Source organism: Pseudophryne corroboree, chromosome 6, assembly GCF_028390025.1.
Source record: "Pseudophryne corroboree isolate aPseCor3 chromosome 6, aPseCor3.hap2, whole genome shotgun sequence".
NCBI classification, from domain to species: Eukaryota; Metazoa; Chordata; class Amphibia; order Anura; family Myobatrachidae; genus Pseudophryne; species Pseudophryne corroboree.
The window spans coordinates 830,361,910-830,375,954 of NC_086449.1; the positions used below are offsets into that span (position 1 = coordinate 830,361,910).

Consider the following 14,045-nt stretch of genomic DNA (forward strand, 5'->3'; position numbering starts at 1 on the left):
TGTGTGTCAGTGTGCATCTGGTCCCTATACAGTGTGTGTGTGTGTGTGTGTGTGTGTGTGTGTGTGTGTGTGTGTGTGTGTGTGTGTGTGTGTACACATCTGGTCCCTATATATTTTGTGTGTGTGTCAGTGTACATCTGGTCCCTATACCGTGTGTGTGTCAATGTGGTCATATACAATCTGTTTTTGTGTCAGGGTGCCCCTGGTCTGTGTGTGGGTGTCAGAGTTCCCCTGGGATATGCACCATATGTGTGATAGTGTGCCCCCTATATAATCTAATGTGTATACGCAGCTCCTCTGTGGTGTAACGTGCATAAGCGGCTGTAGTGTGGCAGAGGATCCTCTGTGGTGTAACGTGTGGGATTTTATATATATATATAGATATATATATATAAAATTGTATTTTAATTATACTTTTTTTTTTTTATTACTTTGCGGGGGGGGGGGGGGGCGCAAATTTACTATCTTGCCCCGGGTGAGAGCAACCCTAGTTTCGGCCCTGGTGGGGTCGACGGGGTTTTTATGGACCGCCAATTCGCCCTGAAACACTCTGTTCCCTTAGTACCCTTGGCATCGGAAATTGAGATTTGTGGGTTAAACGGGGAACCATTATCCCAAGGTAAAATTACCTCTTGCACTAGCCAGATTTCTTTGTTTATTGGAGCCACACACTCTGAAAAATTGTCCTTTTATGTGACTGTCTGTACTTTTGCCCCATTGGTGTTGGGGTTACCCTGGTTAAGGGCCCACAATCCTCAATTTGACTGGGTCTCTGGGGAGATTCTTAGTTGGGGTACTGATTGTTTCAGGAGTTGCTTGAGCCTTCCAGTCAGGCTCTCGCAGCTAAGTTTGCCAGGATTGCCAGGGTGTTATGCAGATTTTGCGGACGTGTTCTCCAAAAAAGTTGCAGAGGTACTACCTCCCCATCGCCCCTATGACTGTGCCATTGATTTGTTGCCAAATGCTAAGCTTCCCAAGAGCAGGTTGTACTCCCTGTCACGTCCTGAGACTCAGGCTATGGCAGAGTACATTCAGGAGAACTTGGCTAAGGGATTTATCAGACCTTCACAGTCTCCAGTTGGGTCGGGGTTCTTCTTCGTGGGTAAAAAGGACGGTTCGTTGCGACCCTGCATCGACTTCAGGGAATTGAACCGTATCACGATTAAAAACTCATACCCACTGCCTCTCATTTCGGTCTTGTTTGACCAGCTTCGTACTGCCACCATTTTTTCTAAGATTGACCTACGCGGTGCGTACAATCTAATCCGAATAAGAGAGGGGGATGAATGGAAGACTGCCTTTAATACCCACTCAGGGCATTATGAATATTTGGTGATGCCTTTTGGGCTCTGTAATGCCCCGGCAGTCTTCCAGGATTTCATGAATGATGTGCTCAGGGAATATTTGGATAGATTCTTAGTTGTATACTTAGATGACATCCTAATCTTCTCCCATTCCCTGGAGGAACATCGGAAGCATGTACGCTTAGTCCTCCAGAAACTCAGAGACCACCGGCTTGGGGCGAAGCTGGAGAAGTGCGAATTTGAAGTTCAGCAAATCGCATTTCTAGGATATATTATCTCCCCAGAAGGTTTCCAAATGGAGGGTTCCAAGGTACAGGCAGTCCTGGATTGGGTGCAGCCCACTAGTTTGAAGGCGCTTCAGCGTTTCCTGGGCTTTGCAAATTTTTATAGACGATTTATCGCTGGATTTTCGTCTATAGTGGCGCCCTTGGTGGCACTCACTAAGAAAGGGGCGGATGTTGCTCACTGGTCTTGTGAGGCTAAAGCGGCTTTTGCCCGTCTCAAAAGGGCATTTGTTTCGGCCAAGGTGCTGCGACACCCAGATCCAGAGCGTCCTTTTGTGGTGGAGGTGGATGCCTCTGAGATGGGTATTGGGGCAGTGCTTTCTCAGATGGGAGTGTCTGATAATCGCCTTCATCCCTGTGCTTACTTTTCCCGTAAATTTTCGCCTGCCGAGATGAATTATGACGTGGGTAACCGGGAATTGTTGGCTATTAAGGATGCACTCGAGGAGTGGAGACACTGGCTTGAGGGGGCTAAGTTTGTGGTCTCAATTCTCACTGACCATAAGAATCTGGCATATTTAGAGTCAGCGAAGCGTCTCAATGCCAGGCAGGCACGATGGGCTTTGTTTTTTGCTCGCTTTAATTTTTTGATAACATATCGCCCTGGGTCAAAAAACATCAAGGCTGATGCGCTCTCGCGGAGTTTTGCTCCAATCCAGGAGATCACCGAGGAGCCGTTGCCCATTGTTTCCCCATCATGTATTAAAGTTGGCATTACCCAGGACCTCTTATCATTAGTCCTTAGAGCACAGGAGCAGGCTCCTCCAGACCTTCCGGTAGGTCTTTTGTTTGTGCCTCCTAGGTTAAGACAGCGAGTGTTCCTGGAATTCCATGCCAAGAAGTCGGCAGGTCACCCGGGTATTGCCAGAACTCGAGAGTTGCTATCTAGGGCGGTGTGGTGGCCCTCGGTGGCTAAGGATGTGGATCAGTGGGTTCGGGCATGTGACATCTGTGCCAGAAATAAGACTCCTAGAGGGGTTCCTGTTGGCCCATTACATCCACTCTCTATCCCATCTAAGCCATGGACCCACATTTCAATGGATTTTGTGGTGGACTTGCCCAAATCCTCAGGGATGACAGCCATCTGGGTTGTCGTTGACAGGTTTTCGAAGATGGCGCACTTCGTTCCACTGGTTGGGCTGCCATCAGCCAGACGCCTGTCTGAATTATTTATGCTGCATGTTGTGCGTCTCCACGGGTTGCCACTTGATGTGGTCTCTGACCGCGGATCCCAGTTTGTGGCCAAATTCTGGAGGGCATTTTGTTCCGATCTCCAGATTTCTGTCAGCTTGTCGTCAGGCTACCATCCGCAGTCTAATGGGCAGACTGAAAGGGTGAACCAGTCCTTGGAGCAGTTCCTCAGGTGTTATGTCTCCAAGTGTCAGACTGACTGGGTTGCTCATCTGTCCATGGCGGAGTTTGCCTATAACAACGCGGCTCACTCTGCTACAGGGATCTCTCCCTTCCTTTGTGTGTATGGGCATCATCCTAAGGCCAATTCTTTTGACCCCCTGGACTCCACGCCTGGTGGTTCCTCTGTGGTTTCGGTCCTTAGAGGTATTTGGCGGAAAGTGAAGAAAGCCCTTGTGTCTGTGTCATTAGTGACCAAAAGGGTTTTTGATAAGCGGAAAAGACCCTGCAGCTTCAAATTAGGAGACTTCGTCTGGTTGTCTACCAAGAATTTGAAGTTGAGACAGCCATCTCATAAGTTAGGGCCTCGGTTCATCGGCCCTTATAAGATCACCAGGGTTATCAATCCGGTGGCATTTCAGTTAGATCTGCCCCTTTCTTTGGGTATCAATAAAACATTTCATTGTTCCCTTTTAAAACGGGCGATTAGTAATCCTTCTTCCAGTGGAAGACCTTCCCCTCTTCTGATACGTGGCCAGAGGGAGTTTGTTGTTGAAAGGATTCTTGACTCCAAGGTGGTTCGGGGTCGGCTGTCATTTTTGGTGCACTGGAAGGGGTATGGCCCGGAGGAGCGGTCGTGGGTGCGCAGTTGTGATCTTCATGCCCCCAGACTGATACGCTCTTTCTTCTCGCAGTTCCCCGATAAACCCGGTGGTAGGGGTTCTTTGACCCCTCGTCAGAGGGGGGGTACTGTTAGGGTCTCCTGCCCTGTGCTGCCACGTCGTCATGACAACCGGGAGACAAGTGCTAGTGGAGTAACCTGAGCGCAGCTGATACTCCGGTTCGGGTCTTTTGCTGTGCAGTGGTTATAGGCTCTGTGCACGGCAGGGGATCCGGTGCTGGTTTTTGTGCTCACAGTCTGTGAGGTCTGAGTGGGGCGTGGACAGCACCTGCTTTATAAGGCCTCTTTTCAGGGTAAGCAGATGCTGCTGAATCTTTGTTGGTTAGTCAGTTCATGAAAGTTAGCCAGTACTGTGTAGCTTTGTATTTGTTTGTTGCTTACTGCAAATAGGCCTGGGGATTTGGTATTACACTCTGCCAATCCAGACCTAGCAGTAAGACTGGAGTCAGTCGTTTAGCTTGCTGGGGTTCTGTTACTACTCTGTGAACTTAGCAAGTTTGCGGCTGTATTCTAAGACTTGCCTGTCTAATCCTGTCTCAGGGTGCTAGGTGTCAGGGGTCAGTTTAGTGGCAGTAAGCTAAAACCTGTGCACTGCAAGTGAGAAATAGGATTGTGGAGACTCTCCTTGTGTCTATCATTCCATCTCTGACCAAGGAGTTTACTGCCACACCCGTTGGTAACCCTTTAGGGTTTTGCTGTTGCCCTTAGCAACAGCATTTCGGGTTCTCTACGTATTAAAACACAACATCTTGCTTTTTCCATCTGTGCAGTTCTAATACAAGGGAGATACCCAGTTCCTTAGCCTCTGGGCTTCTCTGTTCACTTTGTGTGTATTTTGTTACCCTATTACCTTCTGTGTACGTTATGTCATATTCCCCAGTTTGTCTGTGAGTCCATTTGTTTTGCATAACAGTTCAAACACCAGTACATTCCTGCAGACACTGGAGTGCATAACAGTTCTGACACCAGTACTTTCCTGAAGGCACTGGTGTGCATAACAGTTAATCACCAAGGCCACTTCCAAGTCTTTTGAAGCCCTGTTGGATTTTGGAGCTGCAGGGAATTTCGTTTCAAAGCCTGAATTTGGAAGTACGGTCCATCGAACGGCCTATTTTCTTGACAGCCATCAATGGTACTAGGATATCCAAGGGTATCATAACAGAACGCACGGTTCCAGTTAAATTACAGGTCGGGGCCCTACATCAAGAATACTTGGAGTTCCTGGTGATCCCGGAAATGCATCACGATCTGGTTCTCGGAATACCTTGGCTCAAAAGTCACAATCCCCATATCGATTGGAAGACCGCACAGATTCGGTCTTGGGGTTCTTTTTGTCACGATAACTGTCTCACCCCTGTTTGTCCGCTTCGTGTTTCTTCTAAGGCGGAGGAGGAACCTATTCCAGAGGCATACCAAGAATTTAGAGATGTGTTTTCGGAACAAGCAGCTGACCAGTTACCACCCCATAGAGATTGGGACTGCCCCATTGACCTTATCCCTGGAAAAATGCTGCCTCGGGGTCGCATTTATCCTCTGTCCCTCCCAGAGACACAGGCTATGTCTGACTATATCAAAACCAATCTTCACAAGGGATTCATCCACCCCTCTACTTCCCCGGCTGGAGCGGGCTTTTTCTTCGTGAAAAAAAAAGACGGAGGGTTAAGACCATGTATCGACTACCGCGGCTTAAATGCTATTACCATCAAGAATAAATACCCCTTGCCTCTAATCACAGAGTTATTTGATAGAGTTCGTGGTGCCCATTTTTTTCCAAGCTTGATTTGAGGGGGGCCTATTGATTTGAGGGGGGCCTATAACCTTATACGCATCAGGGAGGGAGATGAATGGAAGACCGCCTTTAATACCCGGGATGGGCATTATGAGTACCTGGTGATGCCGTTCGGTCTTAGCAATGCTCCTGCTGTCTTCCAGGGATTTGTCAACGAAATATTCCGAGACATGTTATACCTAAAGGGCCCTACACACCCGGCGATCCGCCGCCGAGCTGCCCGACGGCGGATACGGCCGACGAGCGACCCGGCGGCGGGGGGGCAGTGACGGGGGGAGTGAAGTTTCTTCACTCCCCCCGTCACCCGGCTGCATTGAAGTGCAGGCTAATATGGACGAGATCGTCCATATTGGCCTGCATGCACAGCCGACGGGAGATCAGCGATGAACGAGCGCGGGGACGCGCATCGTTCATCGCTGTAGTCTCCACACTGAAAGATATGAACGAGTTCTCGTTCATTTATGAACGAGATCGTTCATATCTTTCAAAAAATCGCTGGGTGTGTAGGGCCTATAAGTGTCGTGGTGTATTTGGATGACATCCTGATTTTTTCAAAAGATCTTGCTGAACACAGATTACAAGTCAAAGAGGTACTCCGCCGTCTACGTGAAAATCATCTCTATGCCAAGATGTCCAAGTGTACCTTTGAAGTATCATCAATACCGTTCCTCGGTTATATTATCTCGGGGAAGGAGCTTCGCATGGATCCGGAGAAACTCTCTGCCGTTCGGGACTGGGCACAGCCACTCTCCTTGAAAGCTTGAAAGGTTCCTGGGTTTCGCGAACTATTATAGGAAGTTCATTAGAGGTTTCTCCACCATTGTTGCACCCATTACCGCCCTAACGAGAAAGGGTTCCAACCCAGGGTTGTGGCCTCCCGAAGCCATAGAGGCTTTTTCCCACTTGAAATCAGCTTTTATGTCCGCTCCAGTACTCCAACAACCAAATTTCGAGGAACCTTTCTTCCTAGAAGTTGACGCATCCTCGGTCGGAGTTGGGGCCGTTCTCTCTCAGCATGCCTCAGATAAGAAATTACATCCGTGAGGCTTTCACTCTCGTAAATTCTCTCCAGCTGAAAGGAATTACACTATTGGAGACCAGGAACTCTTGGCGATTAAATCTGCCTTGGAAGAGTGGAGATATCTCTTAGAGGGGGCCAAGCATGTGACTACCATTTACACTGATCTCAAAAATTTGTTGTATATCAAAACCGCACAGTGCTTGAATCCTCACCAAGCTAGATGGGCACTCTTCTTCACTCGATTTTCTTTCATTATCAAATACCGAGCCGGGACTTTCAATACCAAAGCGGATGCACTGTCCCGTTCACAAACTCCCACAGATGATGAGGATTCCTTTGAACGGAGTTTAATTCTAAATCCAATTTCTGTCTCTGCTGCCTCGACTACTCCAGGTCCTCCTCCTGGAAGAATGTCCGTACCGGCCAAATTCCGGCCGAGGATACTTCAGTGGGCCCATATCTCCAAATTCTCGGGTCATCCCGGCGCCCAGAAGATGTACAAGTTTCTGCAAAGATCTTACTGGTGGGACTCCATGAGGAAGGATGTACAGGATTACGTTAATTCCTGTCCCCAGTGTACACAGCATAAATCTCCCCATTTACCTCCTGCTGGGTTGCTTCGTCCTCTGTCCATTCCTATGAAACCCTGGACTCATATTTCCATGGACTTCATCACTGACTTGCCCTATTCCAAGGGTTGCAACACCGTTTGGGTAATCGTCGACCGTTTTTCAAAGATGGCACACTTCGTTCCTTTGACTGGTCTACCAACAGCCCCGAAACTAACTCTACTAATTTTCGGTTGCATGGGTTGCCACAGGAAATAGTCTCTGATCGTGGGGTACAGTTCACCGCAAGGTTTTGGAAAGCCATCTGTGCAACTCTACAGATTAAACTTAAGTTTTCATCCGCTTATCATCCCTAAACGAATGGACAAACGGAACGAGTCAATCAAGATCTAGAGACTTTCCTCCGTCTTTATCTCTCCCCTTCACATGACAACTGGGTGGAGTTGTTACCTTGGGCAGAGTTTGCCCATAATCATTCGTTTCATTCTTCCACTGGTGAATCTCCATTTTTCATCAACTATGGGTTCCATCCACGTGTTCCAGAATTACTAAGCCTTCCGATGGAAGAGGTTCCAGCCGTAACGTCCACTCTACTACACTTTAGACAAATTTGGAGTAAGGGAATAAATATGTGATTATTACTGCGCTTATGTATATTAGCTGCTCCGCAAAATATGAATACCAAAATGTTTTAAATAAATATATATATAACAAGCGCTCCTTTATTTAAAACAAATTTGGAGTAAGGTTCATACTAATCTTAAGAAGGTTTCAGTCCGGTACAAGTTCTTTGCGGATAAGAAACGGCGAGCCGCTCCACAATACAAGGTTGGCGACAGGGTATGGCTGTCCACACGTAATCTCCAGTTGAAGGTGCCCACCATGAAGTTTGCTCCAAGATTCATCGGTCCTTACCCTGTGCTACAAGTCCTGAATCCTGTGGTCTGCAAGCTGGGTTTACCTTCATACCTACGTATACCGAACGCCTACCATGTTTCTCTTCTTCGTCCTCTCGTCCTTAATCGTTTCCATTCAAAGACCTCTAGCCCCACCTCAGTGGAGACTGAAACAGGAACAGACTTCGAGATCAAAAATATTCTAGACTCGCGTTACCTTCACAAGAATCTGCAATATCTGGTGGAATGGAAAGGATATGGACCTGAGGAGAGAAGTTGGATAAAGGCTTCTGAGGTCTCGGCTCCTCGACTAGTCCGGATCTTCCATGCTAGACATCCTATGAAGCCGGGAAAGTGTCCAGGGGCCACTCCTAGAGGAGGGGGTACTGTCACGGCACCGCGGTCTCAATACTTACCTCTCCGGGCGTGCTGGGTCTCCGTGCGGCTGTCCTCGCTGGCGGGTCCCGGCGTCCGGCGCTCCGTCTAGCAGTCCTCCCCGTCCGACGTCCTCGAGAGCTGCGGGTGACGTCATCGGCCCGTCCGCCAATCAGGTCCTGGCGGGAAGTTTAAATTCAGACGCCGGGCAGTGCTCCGGCGCCTGAGTATCATCGTTCAACGGTACCGGTGATCTCCAGTGCCCCGTGCCTCCAAGCACCTCCGTGCCTCCAAGCACTTTCCGTGCCTCCAAGCACCTCCGTGCCTCCAGCACCTCCGTGCCTCCAAGCACCTCCGTGCCTCTAAGCACCTCCGTGCCTCCAGCACATCCGTGTCTCCAAGCACCTCCGTGATTTATCAGCACCTGTCAAGTTCTCTCTTTCAGGAGACCTTCAGCGTCCACACGTGCCTCCTGTCCGCCGATCAGATCCTGCATGAGGAAGACTTACATCCGGCCATCTCTGCTGCGGCCCAGTTGCGGTTCCACTTCCCGGTCATCGGAACAAACCCCGAGCCCACAACCTCCTCAAACCAGGTCAGTGATAGCGGCATGCTTGATGGTAAGATGCTTACCGTGGTTTAACAATAAATCCTTTCCTCGAAATCTCCGTCTCCCTGGGCACAGTTTCCTTAAACTGGAGTCTGGAGGAGGGGAATAGAGGGAGGAGCCAATTCACACCATTTGAAAGTCTTAAAGTGCCCATGTCTCCTGCGGATCCTGTCTATACCCCATGGTTCTTGATGTGACCCCAGCATCCTCTACGAACTAAGAGAAAAGGATTTACCGGTAGGTATTAAAACCCTATTATTCATCCACAGCTTCTCACCTGTCTTTGTGAGGATCTATGTTGAATGAGTGAATGGATGAATGACTACTTCTGATGGTCGCTACTTTCTGTACCTATATATAAAAAAAAATAAACATAAAAAAAGCCCCAAAACAAGCAACCATCAAAAAAATAAAGCTACTTGGGGGAAAAAAAAAGAAGCCCAATTCCGCTTGTTATGAGCTGAGTTAGCAACTATGGCTGTCTGACACTTCCTCACATGAGCCAGATCAGTCCTATTACTCCCTCCCCTCTTTAGGCTGCTGCTAGGCAACAGTGCACATTGTTAGCTCTGATTGCCTCTTACTGACTGAAAGACAATCGGAGCACAGCCCTCAACCTGCTGTAGCAGGCAGTCCCTTCCACTCTAGTGATGGCTATCAGTAGGTTATCCGTCGATGGTCTTAGCCTTTTGGCTAAGATAAAGTGTAGTACCTGCTCGAGTGAAATACTTGATGGAGTACCTGTTCTTACACTGGGGGCGTCAGAGGCTCCTAGTGTGGAATGGAGAAACACCTTGTGGAGTACCATGCTGGGAAGGGACTGGCCCTGGTCGAGAGTGGAGAAAAACTGGGCTTAGTATCCGCCGTCCTTCTAAGGGTATGAAATAGGGCCCCTTGCGTGGAGCAGAGAACAGCCTGGTTTAGTAGCTACTCTCGTACGTGGGGTTGGTTCTGTGCCCTGGCATTGAGCAGGTATGAAGCTTGGTCTGGCTGGAGGTCGGAAGCAGCCTAAAACCTGAGGTGCTATATGCCCCTGGTACTGGAAGAGCCAGCGGTGCCTGAAACTGTGGATTCGTTCCACCATGCACCAGTATGGCACTTTTGCACTGAGCACTTCAACCTTTCCGTCTGCACCCACATTCCTTTGCCCTGACCTTTTGGCTAGGGCAGGGCTAATTTTTACTTTTCTTGCTTTCTTTTTTTCCATGTGTGTCTGCGCTTTTTTTGCACTTCACCACACCCTATTATATTTCGCTTACATCCTAGAGGCTGCTGGGGTCCATTTTAGTACCTTTGGGGGCCACTGGCAATTTAAGAGTTTAACAGTGTGGGCTGGCTCCTCCATCTATGCCCCTCCTACCAGACTCAGTACAGAAAATGTGCCCGGAGGAGCTGGTCACAGCTAGGGGAGCTCCTAGGAGTCTTTTTAGTTTTATTATTTTCTAAGAGTGTTAGGTACAGGAAGGCTGCTGGCAACAGCCTCCCTGCATTGTGGGACTCGGGGGGGGGGGGGGGGGGACGACACCAACCCTAGAGGTTAATTGCTCGTATCTACGCTAACAGGGCACCAATGAAAGGTGGTGAGTATGATGCCGACGCCCCGAGAAGCAGGTCGCTGGCAGGAATGGCAGCACAAGGGTGGGAGCTCAGTTCTGACAGGCTGCGCTTCGGAAGGCTCAGCGGCACACTGTGTATGGCGCTGTGAAGGGCGTCCTGGGCCATCGCGATACCCTACAATGGTCAAACATAGCTTTCAAGGTCTAACCCACTGTTTGCTGCAGAAATTACCTCAGGCCAGTATAATCTCTTAAGTGAAGGAAGACGCGCCATTACAGGGGACGGAGCTTCTCCTCATAGCGGATCCAGCACTAACCAGCGCCATTTTCTCCCTGCAGACACACGCTGACAGGGAACGCTGTCCTCCACATAACTACACTGAGGTAAAAGGTGTTATAAACAAGGGGAGAGTGATATTATGTACTAGCTACCCTGTTAAGGTTACGATAGTCAGCAGGGTTTTTATCTTTATAAAAGCCTATAAGGGCGCGTAGCTTCTTGTGCTCTGTGACTCTCTGATATTCTGGGGGGGGGGGGGGGGGGACTGTGTTGACATTTTCCTGTGTATGTGTAACCCACTTTACCATGTTAACCATTTAACTGACGATTTATTTCACCGAAAATCGCTCCGAAATTGTTGGTGTTTTTCATGGGTGAATTAAGTGAAGAACATGACTAACCCTATCCCAAATGATTTTAGTAAAAAAAAAAATAAAAAAAAATAATATATATATATATATATATATATATATATGAGTCTTGGAGAGGGCGGCACTCAGAGACTTAAGCAGCAAAGGTGAATGCAAAAAACCCCGCAGGGCAACCTTTAATGTAACGTTTCGGGGACTAGCCCCTTCTTCAGACAAACAATGTGAGTACAAACAGTGTTTAAATACACAAACCAATCAGTGAAAAACGACTTACCCTCCTCCTCAGTGTGTTTCCAGGTGTCCCTGGCTGACGAGCTGCAGCGGCACCTCCGGCCGCGGGATCCCTGTCGCGCCGGAAGTGACGTCACCTGCCCGGCCCGGTAACCATGGAGACACACTAAAACAAAACAGAGATCGGAGCAGCATAAGATATGAGCACACGCGCTGGCACTGTGATCAAACAAACGTGGACAGTGCATTACATACTTAATACATCACATGACAGTGTCTACAACCTTGTACTGGCCAGCATATTTTATGAAACATTTTAGTGTTGTATCCGTGCATATAATATCAATGAGGCCAATCAATACAAACCAAAGTACATACACAACAATAAAAAAACAATAAAAACATAATAAAAGTCACAATAAAAGACCTCATGTAAAGTGCTAGTGCAAACAATGTTAAATCTATAATAAAAACTTTCAGTTTAGGGACACAATCAGATCGTTATAATATTAAGTATAGTATACTCCCTATTCATACTGCCCTCTTGTGGCTCAACCCAAGAGCGGCCTGGATACTTATGTCATATAATTATTTTAGACAGACAGGCTACACCTTATTTCCATAACGCTAATATTTTCAGAATACTTAATTAAATAATGCTGCTGAAATATTTTATGTATCCCAATTTGCTATTTACAAAAATTGAGTTAAGCCTAGTGATTCATTGAGCCCCTTGGGTGATAAACAGTCCAGCCTGAAGATCCACCGGGATTCCAACTGTAACAATTTTCTACCTCGATCCCCCCCACGCCGTAGCGGGGGTATGTGGTCGATGGCCTTGTACCTCAGGCTGGCAAGTTATGTTTAAGATGTACAAAGTGTCGGGCTACTGGCTGTTCGCTGGTCCCTGACAATAAAGCATTTCTAATGGCCGACCGATGCTGAGTTAATCTTACTTTTAGTTGCCACTCGGTCTTTCCAACATAATAAAGGCCGCACGGGCAAATTAAAATGTAGATAACGAACCGACTAGTGCACGTTAGTGGCCATTTGATTTTAAAACGCTGCCCTGTGCGGGGATGGGGCACAGTGTCCCCTGTTAGTAAGTACGAGCACGTTGTGCACCCTAGGCACTTGTGACAACCGTTTTTTCTAGATAAAAAGTTGTGGGGCGGGGGTGGTGTTAAAAACCCTGTGACATCGGTTTTAACTAGCAGATCTTTCAGGTTTCTGCCTCGTGAATAACTTGATCTAAGGTTGGTTTTCTGAAAGCACTTGAGATCTGGGTCTGTGCTAACCATGTGCCAGAGGTTTTTAGCGTGTTTAATAATTCTTGGGCTCTGGGTATTAAACTCATTAACCCAAGTAACGACCTCCTGTTTGTTCTTACTTATGCTACTCGCCGGTGGTTTTTTGGAAATTTGTTGGGATACCCGTATGGCTTTATCTTTGGCCTTGTGTAATTCCTTGACATTGTAACCCCTATCGCTAAATTTTTTGACCATGATGTCTAGTTGGCCTGAAGCTTGGTTTAAGTCACTGTTATTTCTGCATACACGTAAAAACTGTGAATAGGGAAGACCTCGTGTTGTTGATTTGGGATGAAAACTATCCGCATGAAGTACGGTATTGCGGTCTGTGGGCTTTGTATACAAAGTGGTATGGATCCTATGATCTCTAATCAGTATGCATATGTCCAAAAAACTAATTTTGTGCGTGCTACTTGTCATAGTAAACTTAATTGGACTGCACGATATATTTTGTTTGTCTATAATCGATTTTAACACAGAGAGATCATCCTGCCAAAAAATCAACACATCATCTATATAGCGTTGGTAGATAAATAGTGCAGTGGCTATACTCTGATTTTCAAAAAAGATGCTTTTTTCAGTCTCCCACATAAAGCAGTTGGCGAACGACGGGGCCACTGAGGACCCCATCGCACACCCAGTGACTTGTTTGTAGAACACGCCATTAAACATAAAATAGTTGTGTTCTAGAGTAAAAAGCAACAGAGTTAAAAACAAATCAATGTCAGGACCAGTGTACAAAGAATTGCCAAAAATTAACTTACGGACAGCCTCTACACCTGCTTTGTGCGGTATGCAGGTGTACAAACTACTGACATCCAGTGTCACTAGTGTCACTTTGTCTGGAACAACTCCTACCTGTGCAAACTGCTTTAATAAAGTGCTGGAATCTTTCAGGTGAGTGAAAGTGTCCTGAATGCAGGGTTGTAGATAGGAGTCTAGGAAGATAGCCACTGGTTCGCACAGAGAACCACGGGCTGAGATAATCGGTCTGCCCGGTGGTCTCTGCGCGTCCTTGTGGATCTTAGGCAATGTGTAGAATATGGGGATGACTGGAAACGGACTCCCCAATTTGTCAACCATTACCTGAGATAATAACCCCTGTTCATGTGCCACTTTTAAAATGTTGTCCAACTCTTGCTTAAATTCAATAGTAGGGTCCTGATCAAGTTTCAGGTAAGTCGATGTATCTTTAAGCAGTCTTTCACATTCTTGTATATAGGCTGTTGTATCCTGGATGACGATTGCGCCTCCAATGTCAGCTGACCGTATTAGGATATCTTTCCTTGTCTGGAGATCTCTCAAGGCTTTCTTCTCCTCATGGGATAAATTATGTCTGGTTGGACTTTCCGGAATCTCTGCACTCTCTTCCAAGAGACGGTGGAAAGTCTTTAACGATGGGTTGGAAGATTGTGGA

At 47.4% G+C, this 14,045-nt stretch overlaps 1 protein-coding gene across 1 annotated transcript in view; it reads right to left on the reverse strand.

Moving 5' to 3' along the window:
* Nucleotides 1–11,518, reverse strand: part of LOC134933848 (uncharacterized) — a 316,847-nt gene extending 305,329 nt beyond the window's left edge. Inside the window, exon 1 of the mRNA XM_063929361.1 lies at nt 11,362–11,518. The gene's annotated coding sequence lies outside the window, so the exon portion shown is untranslated. The remainder of the gene's footprint in view (nt 1–11,361) is intronic.
* Nucleotides 11,519–14,045: the final 2,527 nt, after the last annotated feature.